The following is a 13,525-nucleotide window of genomic DNA, read 5'->3' on the forward strand; positions in this document are numbered from 1 at the left end:
TACTGAGAGCCAGTTGGCACCCGTGATTACATATTTGATGAACTAAGAAGGAAATTAGCAGTTTTCAGGGAGGCCGGGAGTTCTGGGCATGACTGCTTGGCCAAGAATGTTTTAATGCAGGACTGCATTATATATCCCTTGCTTTTAGGTGTAGAGTAGGTCATAAACTATACATATAGTGACAGGTGCTTTTGAAGTTCTTATTTTAACTAAAATGTCTAGTGAGATATTGTAGTCTTAACAGATGAGAGGTGGGCTAAAGTTAAACGGATCGGATCGTGCCTTTTAAGTTACATGTAGCAAAAATCCAATTTTAAAAGCTTGTGAGACTAAACTTATCTTATTTTTAATGTTTACCATAGGCCTTTGTTGAATACATGTTTTTCAACAAAAGCAGATTTTAAAATACAGGTTTTACCTATTCTTTTTTAAAAAATATGTATGAAATGAGTCACAAAAGTGTGAAGCTGTTTTTTCTTTAAATAGGAACCTCAGACATGTTTTCAGTTGAGCAGTTTATATTGTGACCTCGGGTAGAAGGAGGGAGGATTAAAAAAAAGGCAGCCACTAATGCAAGGGGCACACCAACATTTAATTAAGATATTATAATTTCCTTGCAAGCATCATTCAGATTTTTTAAATGTTTCTTAATCTAGTCAGTTAAGTGAAATACGGGTAAATGAAGTAAGACATGGCCCCACAGTTATTCTCTGGAGAAATAGTCCTTGGAATGATGTATTCAAATGACCAAATAAACCCAAATGAACTGCTCACTGGAATGGAATTTTACAGTATTTGTTTTAGTCACACTTAAGGGGGAATAAACTGCTTCTTTTTAAGGGAAGCTGGATACTTTTATGAACTTTATTTCACGTCCCCAAATTGCACGCACCTGAGGTGATGTCAGTGGAATGCAGGCTTGTGCCTCAGCACAGGTTGATGCAGAGTCAGACCCTGAGTGATGTCAGTGGAGGCATTTTTTTCCATAGGAACTTCCACAGTTGAATTCATACCATGTGTTAATAGTTTCTCATTGTTTATACTGATTAGATATTTGAACTTATTTTGGGTTTCTAATGGCTGTGCCTTTATTCCCTCTTTACTTTAAATAATTGCTAGGCAGTTCCTCCTTCTGGTCCTACTTGTTTTTTCTCGTCTGGGGTCTGGAGGGACTTCCTATTTGAGATTCGACTTACAGGCCTTCAGGCTTGAAAATCAGATAAAATTTTACAAAAAGCCAGGTTTGCATCCCTCCCTTGTTTCTTTGTGAAGAAGTAAGAATAGATTCAAATGGCTTCTGGAATCAAATGTATACTCAATGATTTGTATGAAATTGATAACAAGTTTTAAAAAATCACTCGCGGTTACAGATAAAGCTGTTTTAGCTGTCTGGGTGTTTTAATACTGTAACAACTCGGATACCTGGGTGGCTCAGTGGGTTAAACCTCTGCCTTCAGCTCAGGTGTCATGATCTCAGGGTCCTGGGATCGATCCCCACGTTGGGTTTTCTGCTCAGTGGGGAGCCTGCTTCTCCCCTACCCCTCTCTCTGCCTGCCTCTCTGTCTACTTGTGATCTCTCTCTCTGTCAAATAAATAAATAAAATCTTAAAAAAAAAAAAAAAAAACCAACTCTATTCATATAACTTACTGATTTACTGCATGTGGATTGAGTGAAATTGTTCCATGGGTGACTCAAGCAAATCACTTAAGCAGTCTTTGCCTTATTTTGACCATTCATGAAATTGATTTGTGATCTTTACTGTTTGTCTGTAGCACAGGTTATGTAATTATAGCACTGAGAAAATGCCAGGCAAAATCCTTAAATAAGAATAGGGTGTATCTCAGTGCCTTCATTCCCACCAATGAGATGACCAGAGTTTAGAAACAATTATGAGCTGGCATTATATTCTAATTAGACAAGATCCAAATAACCAATAACCAAATAACCAATAAAACAGAGATATATAGAATTGGTTTTATTGAATACCTTCTTTTAATAATAAAAACAATGTTAATTAACATTCGTTGCACATTTGCTGAGGGCCTGATTATGTTCTACGTGCTTCATATATATCAACTCATTGAAATTTTATTACAATCTTGTGAGTTAACACTGCTGTTTCTCTTCCACAAATGAGGAATCTGAGAATCTGAGACACCCAAGAGGTTGAGGAACTTGCTAAGGCCACATAGCTGTGCTCCTCCCACAGTGGAGTAGCCCAGAATCAAAGCAGACAAGTTGGCTGCAGAGCCCAGGCTCTTAACCAAATAGAGGCAAGAATTTCCAATTTCCCAAGAAGACCGGGTGATCTACTTCCATGGTTCACATCTTTTGTATTTCAAACTGAAAAGAGATAATTAATATGTATCATGAAAATGCTAGGTCTACCCTAGCATAGAGTCTTGTCTGGAGTAAAAAACTGAATGGGCTGCTGTTGATTTGATTTGTTGATTCAAGATCGAGTATGTGCGCTCAGTAGTTTTCCTCTTGAATACTCCTTATGATTTTTTGCTTATTAGAAAGTTGCTAACCTATGTTTCATTACATGTAATATTTAAAGTGACATGATTTCAAATTTATCATAGTATTTCCTTTCGCAGCTGTTTGCCGTGTTGCAGTTTTTCTTTAAATGTGATTTTCAAAAGTTTCAGAAAGATGTGATTACATTCCAAGATGAAAAGAATAGAACACTGGAGAAAATATAAAGGAAAACCCGTGTCAGGTCTGTGTTCTTGTGCCCTGAGGGGAAGAAGGTGTATGTATACAATGACTATCTGGCATGTTCTAAGAGTTTGGGAATTTGTTATTTTTATATGTTGCATCAATTGGATAGAAGCTGTAAGGAAACCAGTTTATTTTATTACTTCTAATATATTTAGTTATAATAGAAATGAGAACTTTCTCAGAGGTAGGTTAATTTTGACATGGATCTGTGCTTCAGAAATTAGTGAGCACCTTCTCACTCTTTGAGAATAGACCTGATATCCGGTTATTGTCTTTGATGTGAAGGGAATGGAAACTTCAACTTGGTGGTTGACCAAAGGCTGAAAAAAATATCTTTAGTCCTTAAGATCATTGCTGTGTATAGCTTTCAGGCTCACTTAGTTTATTCATTAGCCTTTCAAGGAGAACCGTTTCTAAACCCATTTACAAAGGTGAGAATCTAGCTGATTTTGGAACATTTCTTAGTGTGAAAATTCATCCAGCTCTCTCTTACCTCCTCTAGAGGCGGTATATCATAATGGCTATGTGCAAGAACCTGTGAAGATATGCTTAAAAATCTTAGCTGTATCCCTACAAGCTCAGTGAACTTGAGTGAGCCAGGTCATAGACCATGTGCTCCAATTTCTTCATATGTAAGGTACAGATAATAGTACCCAACTCATGGGTTGTTGTTGTAAGATTAAAGAGGTAAGGGATAATGGGGCAAGATAAATAACAGGCTCTTAATTTACTCTACCTTGTGAAATAACGAAAATATAGGGAAGAAATGGTTTTCAAGTCATTGGACATCAGATAGTGAAGGGATGTCATCCCCAAGAGATAGTAAACAGAGTGAACCCTAAAATTGTCTCAGTTGACCACCTTGACAGGGTTTCCAGACAGCAGTACAGGAAATGCAGAACCAGGTTGAGCCAGGCAGGCTCCTGTGTTAGGGATGGAGCTGAGGATAGGAGGAGACCAAGGTGGCTAGAATTCACAGGTCAGAATTCTGGAAAAGAGAGAGCTACACAGAGCAAGGAGCATTGGAGGGTCTGTAGAAAGTTCCCTTAAATATTTAGTTGACAACTGATCTGCTCATTCCTGTGAAGTAGCAACTAGGGGACAGTGAAAGAAGCAGCTGAAGGAATCAGAAGAGACAGTGCTTGGTGCTCACATAGGGCTGGGGATAGTGCCCATTCCCATCAGCCATACTTGGAAACCTCATTCGTTACAGGACAGAGGGTAGAGTACTCAGAACTGTCCTGCTCCGGTAATGGGAACAAACAAGTCCTGGACTGAATACTGCTTTAGTTCCGCTTAAAAAGTCTTAAAAGCAATGGGGCACCTGGGTGGCTCAGTGGGTTAAGCCGCTGCCTTCAGCTCAGGTCATGATTTCAGGATCCTAGGATGGAATCCTGCATCAGGCTCTCTGCTCAGCAGGGAGCCTGCTTCCCTTTCTCTCTCTGCCTGCCTCTCTATTTGTGATCTCTCTCTGTCAAATAAATAAATAAAATCTTTAAAAAAAAATCTAAAAAAAAAAGCCTTAAAAGCAAGATCTGAAAGGATCGAACTATTTCTAAGTAACTTAATTGCTTCCCACAACAAAGCTCAATAAGATATGCAGGAATAAAAAAATATGCAGTACTCAACAGTTTAAAATTCACAATGCCTGGCATTCAATTTAAAAAAAAAATCACCAAGCATGTAAAGAAGCAGAAAAACACAACTCATAATGAGGAGCAGTGTCTATCTAAACTGATCCAGAAGTGACACAGATGTTGGAATTAGCAGATAAGACTATGAAAGCAGTTGTTATAACTGTATTCTTTGTTCAAAAACTTGAGACATGGAAGATATTGAAAAAGACTCAAATTGAATTTGTAGAGATTGAAACCACAATATATGACGTTAAAGACACACTTGAAATTTATAACAGATTTGACATTACTGAAGGAAAAAAAAAGTAAACTTGAAGTCAGCAATATAAGTTACCCAGCGTGAAACACAGGGAGAGAAGAACATTTATAAAGTGGATCGTGGGATATATGGGACAACTTCAGGTGGCCTAATATATGTGTAATCTGAGTCTCTGAACAGGGCAGAAAGATTATTTGGAGACATAATGGCTATAGCTTTACCTAATTTTTTAGAAAATCTCTAAGCTCATGGATCAAAGAGTCTCAGGGAATCCCAAGTGTAAGGATCATGAAAGAAACTAAACCAAGACATACCGTAATCAAATTGTTAAAATGAGTGATAAACAGAAAGTTTTATGAAAAACTTTACAAAGTAACAATACTTAAAAAGACATTGTCTTCTATTTTTTCAAAGACCTTTAATATCTGGCTTAACAAAAGATAGTTGGGCTTTCGTATTTACTTCTGTATTCACACTTAAAATACTGTAACTCATGTAGCCTGTGGAAAACTGCGCTGCCAATTGCAAGTAAATGAGACTGAAAAGACAAATAGCATCATTAAAATAATTTTGCCCTACTGGATTCCTGTAAGAGTTTTAGGACCCCCAGGGGTTCCTGGACCAAACTTTGAGAACCATTGTTTGAGCAGGTATTGTTTTCTCTTTTCCTCCTGGATATATCAAGATCCATGTACTTTAGTATCTTCATTAGAATGCTTAAATCCTTCATTTCTTTTCTACCCCTGTACTCATCCCTTAGTAACCAGCAAATATTATCTGGCCTTCTCTAATCCCCATCTGCACCCCCACCAGAAAATGAGCCCATTATGCTTTTTTTTTTTTTTTTTAAGATTTTATTTATTTGAGAGACAGAGATCACAAGTAGGCAGAGAGGCAGGCAGAGAGAGGAGGAAGCAGGCTTCCTGCTGAGCAGAGAGCCTAATGCGGGGCTCCATCCCAGGACCCTGGAATCATGACCTGAGCTGAAGGCAGAGACGCTAACCCACTGAGCCACCCAGGTGCCCCCCTTATGCTTTTATAATGACCTTCTCTACTACTTATTCTTCAAAGTACCTTTCATAATTGTAATCACAGAGTGTTTTACCTCAAAGTTGCATACTGGTGTATGTATGTAAGACAAAAGGCTCACTTTTAACGTTACTGTTGAAAATTCATTTAATAGCTCATTAATTGCTGTAACTTGGCACGTGGACACTTAGGAGCCAAGTATCAACATCTTTTGTTTCTCTGTGCCTTTGAGTTTTGGTCTTCTTGTCTCTGGAATCACATAGGCCAAAATTATATTTGCTGGAGGAAAAATTTAAGGGGATTGGAACTAAATAATTTTTCTGTTTCCCTGGAGCATATGGCTAAATTTGGTAAATTAAATGCATGTGCCAAAAACCTGTTGTACAAGGTTCTTGTGTAATAGATTCATGTCTGACTTTCACAGTAAATTATAACTCTATGATGAGACAGTATATCTGCCATGGTCACCACTATAATTCATGAGCCTAACACTGCCCTAAGAAAAGTACAGAGCTCAGTAGATATGTGCTGAAGGAGTGAATGGATTACATCATCCCTTTGCATAGGTGTTTTTAGTTTAAGTGATATTTTCTGACCCATTTCGATAGTTGTTACCTCCCTTAACTCATTTAGCCCTTATTGGGTGAAAATATGGTACTTCTACCTTACATTTGCTTCAGTTACTTTATTAAAAGTATTAGCTTCTAATAATCAAAGGTGTGTTTATTTTAATGATCACTGGTTAACTGGTAAGGAGCTAGGACTTCCAGATTTTTTTCTCACCATCTCCATTATGTTACATTAGTATATCTGGTATAAATAAGTACTTTATATCTTCCTTCACTGGTGTAACATTTATTTAAGTACCCACTGGCTTGACATTTAAAAAGTTGGTCTCTTTTTTTCAGAAATGTGTATCCAAATAGCTAGGGAAATAAATATAAAGGAAAATAACTTTGTTTTAGTTCAGTGACTTCAATTGTAGCTACCGCTATTAATAAATGGCAACTTTCCCAAGATAGTTTCCAGGAAAGAGCAAAAACAGTTTTACTTGTATTTCACTGGACATCTTGATTCATTTCAATCGCTCTTTTAGCTATACAGATGAGAACAATATTGATATGCTATCAACTTTTGCATCCATGAGCATGAAAACCCTAAGAGTACATAATCACATAACAATTTGAATTTCTAACTTACATTAAAATTAGATCGTGTGTATTGTTCTAACAAGTACAGTATTGAAGACCCATGAAAAACTGACTTAAGAGATGTGAAAATTTTATGGATTTTCTCTTGCTGAACACCTACAGATTGGTAATTGGCAGGGTAAGAACAGGGAAAATACGACTTTCTTCAGTCTTTCATTGATACATGTACTGTCTATCTAGATTACATCTTTCTTAGGAGGAGAGGAAATGTAGACCTCCGAATATTAAACAGTCCATCATTCACTTCTGCATTTACCAGGAAGAATGAGTCTTCTAGTAAAGCATCATATTAGGAATGGCAAGACTTACAGAGTCTTTTGGTTGAAGACAGCCATCTGCCCAAGGGCTATAGGTTTCATTCATTTAAACAACAGTCTGGTTTTCTTTTCTTCTTGTTACTTGAATAACTTCCAGAGATTTGTGTAGACACATATATACCCTTCATTTCTCCTTTTCTTCCGTTTCATGGAAATACGCTATTTAAAATGTTCTATGTATTTTTTAACATAAACATACGCTTGGGAGAATTTTTCATATCAGTATGTAAAGAACAACTTCATACTTGTATGGTATCTTATAACTTATGTGGTAAGTTAACAACATTATTATTGCTGGACAAATTAGGTTATTTTCAAGGTTGTTTCTATTATAAATAATAATACCATATGCTTACTTAAGCATGTGTGAGTTTATTTAACAAATATTTTTGGAAGTGTAGTTGCTCTCTTATTGGTTGTATATTTATCTGTAATTTTGGTGAATTCTGCCAAATTGCTGCCCGCAAAATACATCAGTTTACCAGTTTTCAACAGTGCTTGGGGTGCCTGGGTGGCTCAGTTAGTTAAGTGTGGGACTGTTGATTTTGGCTCAGGTTATGATCTCAGGGCTGTGAGATAGAGCCCTGCATCTGGGCATGGGGCCTGCTTAAGATTCTTTCTCTCCCTCTGTCCCCTTCCTCCCCACGGGTGTGTGCGCGCATCCTCTCTCTCTCTTTCTCTCTCCCCATCTAAGAAAAAAAAAATTTTTCAACTCTTGGAGCTTAAGCATGGTTGATTCCACACACACCTGCCATTACTTAAGATATTTTCCCTAATCTGCTGGGTGAAAAAAATAATTTTATGCAAATTTAAATGAATATCAATATTCAGCATTTTTCCCTCTTTTAAAAAAGTATTTATTTATTAATCTATCTATTTATTTATTTCTCAGAGAGAGAGAACGCACAAGCAGGCAGAGTGGCAGACAGAGGCAGAGAGAAGCAGGCTCCCTGCTGAGCAAGGAGCCTGATGTGGGACTCAATCCCAGGACCCTGGGATCGTGACCTTAGCCGAAGGCAGCGGCTTAACCGAGCCACCCAGGTGTCCCAATACTCAGCATTTTAAAAAATACTTTAATCCACTTACATTTTTATTGCGAAGGTTTCCATTTCCTGGCATTCTTTATTTTTGTCTTCTCTTTTTCACTGATTTATAACAACTTGTTTGTGTTAAGTTGACCCCGTGTAATAATGAGTTTGTTGATATATTTTTGTTTTGCTAATTTATTTTTTCAGATTAATTAGTCATTTATATTTTGACTTCTAGTTTTGTATCATGCTTTAAGAACTAGCCAGCATTTTAAAACTTTTTTTAAAAACACTCATTTCTTTCTTTCTTCTTCTTCTTCATCTTCATCTTCTTCTTCTTTTTTTGGTTTAAATCTTTAAGTAAAGTACTTCGGTGCAGGTACAGAAAATTGAATCTAACTCATTTTCCCCAAAACTGGTTAACAGAGGCTTTAGCAATACATCTTTTCTCTTAGCACTTGGGTTTTCTTATGGACTAATAACTATAAAATACAATGCCTTAAGACAGATTTGATTTGATTTGATTTGATCTGATGGATTCATGGGTGGTGCAGGGCACCTGTGTTTCACAGCTAGGCTAGGGCCACTCTGCTGTGTGTATTGCATGTAGTCTTAAAACTAGAGGAAAACTGGAACATGTTCCCTTGGTGGTGGTAAAAGCATTTGAGGACAAGCAGCCACATATGATGCCTCTGAAGTCTTAGCCTGTTAACTAGCACACAGTGTCTTCTGACCACATTCTTTTGCCCAAGCAGGTTGGTTACATAGCATGGCCCAAGGTCAAGGAGTTTGGATACACTTGCTTGTGATGAGGCTAGCACAAGAGTGTGGATGTAGGAGGAGGGAAAGGTTGGGATCAGTAATTTAATCTATAATATCCTCACTAATTTTTTTTTTTAAGATTTTACTTATTTATTTGACAGACAGAGATCACAATTAGGCAGAGAGGCAGACGGAGAGGAGGGGGAAAAGCAGGCTACCTGCTGAGCAGAGAGCCCAGTGTGGGGCTCAATCCCAGGACCCTGGTATCATGACCTGAGCCAAAGGCAGAAGCTTTAACCTACTGAGCCACATAGGCTCCCCATCCTCACTGATTTAAAAGCTGCCTTTTTTATATACTAATTTTCACAAATAATTCAACCTATTTTTGGATACAGTTTTTTCCCACTGATATATTTAAATCTTCCTGGGACAATCCAAACTTGTTTTTAAAGAACTACACTTATTATGGTGAGCCTTTCTTTAATGTATATACAGTAATTGTCACTTCACTAGGGCTATACCTGAAAGTAATATGTCAATTATAATTTAAAAAGTAAAATAAAGAGCACCTGGGTGACTCAGTTGGTTAAGGATCAGACCCTTGATTTTGGCTCAGGTCATGACCTCAGAGGCATGAGATTGAGCCCTGCCTTGCACTGTGCACTCAGTGTGGAACCTGCTTGAGATTCTGTCCCCATCTGCCCTCCCCCGTCCACTCACTCTCTCTCTAAAAAAAATAAATAAAATAAAACAGACCTTGATATTTCCCCCCCCAAAAAACAAGAAGAAATGCTATTGACCTTTATATATTAATTATCAAATGCCCACCTTGTTGAATCATCATATTGTATCATATAATCCTTCTGTAGAGCCTCTTGAGTAGTCTGGACACATGGTCATATTATTTAGACTTAAAGATAATTTTACCTCGTGTTTTCTCTCATTATTTTGGATAATTGTATTGAATAGTTCTTTTAGAACAGTATTAAGTAATTATCGTGACAGTAGGCATGTTGTCTTTATTCTGACGTTAGGGGAAGTGAATACCCATTTGTTTTCAATTGTTAGTTAACCTTAAAAATATTTAAAATCCTATTCACTTTATCCAGGATAATTAATTCTCAAATCTTGTATATTGTCTTTAAATTAAAGATTGATGGTGAGACACAGCATGACCAACATGGCAAGATATTGAAATTTGGTATATTATCAATATCCTCTATTTTTTCACTCAGTTTTAATGTGGTTTTTCTTTTACTGTTTCTTTATAGTTTCATTGAAAGTTTCCTTAAAGTTTGGATCGCTGACTTAGTAGTCATGGTATTTCCATGGAATATCACAGTGGTGGGTGGACAAAAATTGTCTTCTGAATGAAACAATGAATGGATTAATTTTGTGATAAAATTTGGACATTTCATTCAAGACTTTCATTTAAGACTTCTGGATTCATGCAACAGAAAGCCAGTTTGAACCACCTTCTCCAGTATAGGAGGTTAATTGGAAAATACTGGTGTAGGTCAGAGATCATGGGAAGGGGCTGACCAAACAAGCAGCAGCAGATATCTTAAAGCTGAGACCTTTGCAGAGCTTTCTGTCTTACCCTCACTCCTGCTTCTCTTTGTTGGTTGCTTCATTCTCTTGTTGCAGATTGTCATTTTCCATTTTATACAGTTTCTTATCACCTGGCAACCATTTTTCTTTATCACTTTTCTTAGAGAAAATATCTTCCCTCGGCCCATATGCTTATACTTCCAGCTCTGCTATGAAAAGCCCTAAAGAAAGTTTCTCATTAACCCAGTTTGGATCACTTGCCTATTCCTGTAGCTGGAAATACTTTGTGGGACCATGAATGGCAGCTCCTGTATAATCTGATAGTTGGAGTGGGGGAGTTGTAGTTTCCTCAGGAAAAAGAAGGCACGTTAAATAAAATTTTAGCAATAGATGTCTAAAGCCGTTCAACTGATTTATTCTTTTTTTTTTCTTTTCTGCTTTTCCCTTTTATCTCTTTTCCCCTTCCTTCAGCATTTCCAACTGCTCTCCCCCCCAACCCCCCCACATATACACAGTGACCTTTCTGGCTATTTTTTCTCTTCCCCTTTCTTTTTTTTTTTTTTTGTCATTATCCCTCCATTTCTCCGAACAAACTAGGATTAAGGTGTGTTTTCTGTTATAGGATGTTGCCTATTTAGAAACAATTACCATGAGGAAAGTTTCAGTGGAAAAGGAATAATAATAGTCACCATGCAAAAGTGACTCTGTATAACAGAGCCCAGAAATTAGAATAGATGTGGCCAAGTTTTGTGGCAGAGTCACTAGTGTGACTGAGAAAATCACAAAGCCAGGAGGCTTACTGTCGGATTCAAGCAATAATTTTTGAACTTACCCTCAGTATTTGTGCTCAAGAGATGAGAAATAAAAAACTTTTTTTGTTCCAGAAACTTCTTCAACTAATTTTATTTGACATGTAATACCAAAGTGCTGAGACTCTTTTTCTTTGCCCCCCCCCCGCCATTCTTCTTTTTCCACATTAGGATCTTAACCATAATTTAGATCAGCACCTTTTTATTTTTTATTTTTATTTTAAATTTTTTAAGAGAAAGAAGGAAAGAAAGAAAATTTAAGAGAGCGAGAGAGAGAGCACAAGTGGAATGGGGAGTGGGAAAGGGAGAGAGAATCTCAAACAGACTATGCCAAGCATGGAACTGAACGGGGGCTTGATCCCATGACCCTGAGATTATGACCTGAGCCAAAACCAAGAGTCAGATGCTCAGCTATCTTAGCCATCCAGGTGCCTCTAGACCAGTTCTTTAGATGAGGAATCTGAGGACCTGGTTGTGGGCATAACTTCCCCTAAGGCTTCACAGAAAGTTTGCGGTAGAAACAGATAGAAACCTGTTTCCTCTCCGAAAAAGGGCTTTGGGATTCCCATGTTCTCACCAGGGTTTATGAGGAAATGTGCTGATGTCAAAAAATGGGCATTCCAGTGATATCACAGAAATTATCATCACGATGTGTGACTGATAAATATTATTTTATTGTTATTTGGATTCTTGCCTATTGTTGACAGAAATACCTTGTGAAACAATAAAAAGTTTAGCCATTTGAATATTGATAATATGGATTTATTATTTATGTATTTCCTGAAAAACAGTTTTAATAGGGCAAAAGGATAGAGAGAAAATAGTAGGACATTACCAAATACCTTCTAAATGCATACTTGGACAAGTTCATTTTGTCTCAAATCATTTTATTAGAGATACACTTTCTTCATCTGTAGCAAAGATGTTTGTGTTGTAGCTATGATTCAGTTATCACAGTTCTAGGCACTATTAAATAAGAGCATCTTTGTTTCATCTTTGTTTAAATTTATCTGTAATGTTACAATTAAACACATTTCTAACTATATACACATAAACTCATATCCATGCATATATATGTGGGTTCATAAAGGAAAGATATAGAATACAGCATATGTATGCATGCATATATTGAAAGAACTTTCTGAGCTATTTGGGAAATTAGCTTTTTATATACATCTTGGGATTTCATCTTATTTTTAAATTTTGTAGCAAATAAGACAGTGATATTAAAGGGAGATAACTGTTTTCCTGCTTCCAAGAAAATGTAAAGAAAAGGATCACTTACGCTTCCAGAGCTCGCTCTTTTTTTTCTTTTTTTAAGTCTTACTTATGGGGTTTATTGCAGTTATAAAAGGCAAGGAGGCAGAGATGAGAAGGAGGGATATTGAGGAAACAAAGGGAAGTCTGAGAAAGGACCTTTTCCCCACTGCCCATCCTCCCTGGAAGAATTGATGTTGCAAAAGAATATTTACCTTTTGTTGTAGATTATTGTATGGAGCCCTAGGAGAGGTAAGCCTAGTCTTTTATTGAGTTAGGTTTAAAATAAGGATGATATTGTTTTTATGTCAAGGTAGGGTAAATGACATATTAAATTGGAATGCATTAATATGAGGCAAAAATAAATATTCAAGTAATATTGCTTCTCACATTAGTCTTTCAACTTCCTGATTCTCTCCACCTTTGAAACATATGTTTAGAAAGTAGTAAACGTTACAATTCTTGGTCTTGTTTTTTCCCATCAGTCCATTGTTTTGAAGTCATTTTTGTGCTGGTGACAGATGGTATTTCATTAGCTGGTAGTAGAGTTACTCTAATTCCAGACTCTGAAAGAACAAGCCCTTCATATCCAGCCTTTCCTCAATCTTAGAGGATAATTTACAAGATAGAAAAATGGAATAGAATTCCCATCATAGGTTTTCCTGATAGAATGTGTGTTTTTTTTTAATGTTCTGAATAAAGGTATGGCGGCTGAAACTATAAGGGTATTGCCCACTCTTTCCTAGAGAGGCCACTTGCATATGGTCTGCATTGTGTTTGCCTTTTTAATGTGAATGTTTTTTGCATTTTCCAACATGGCAGACGTTTATACTTGCTTTAATAGAAAGGAAATATAAGACTAAATATATAGATATGCATTCTAATTTGTGTCTAAAACACACAAAAAGTGAATGTTAAGGCCTTCACTGTGTATATAGAC

The 13,525-nt window shown here is 36.8% G+C and overlaps 1 protein-coding gene across 1 annotated transcript in view; it reads left to right on the forward strand.

Annotated features, from left to right (window-relative positions):
* Window positions 1-13,525, forward strand: part of MMP16 (matrix metallopeptidase 16) — a 293,833-nt gene that overhangs the window by 7,336 nt on the left and 272,972 nt on the right. The gene's annotated exons all lie outside the window — the stretch shown is intronic.

Source organism: Mustela lutreola, chromosome 3 (assembly GCF_030435805.1).
Source record: "Mustela lutreola isolate mMusLut2 chromosome 3, mMusLut2.pri, whole genome shotgun sequence".
NCBI classification, from domain to species: Eukaryota; Metazoa; Chordata; class Mammalia; order Carnivora; family Mustelidae; genus Mustela; species Mustela lutreola.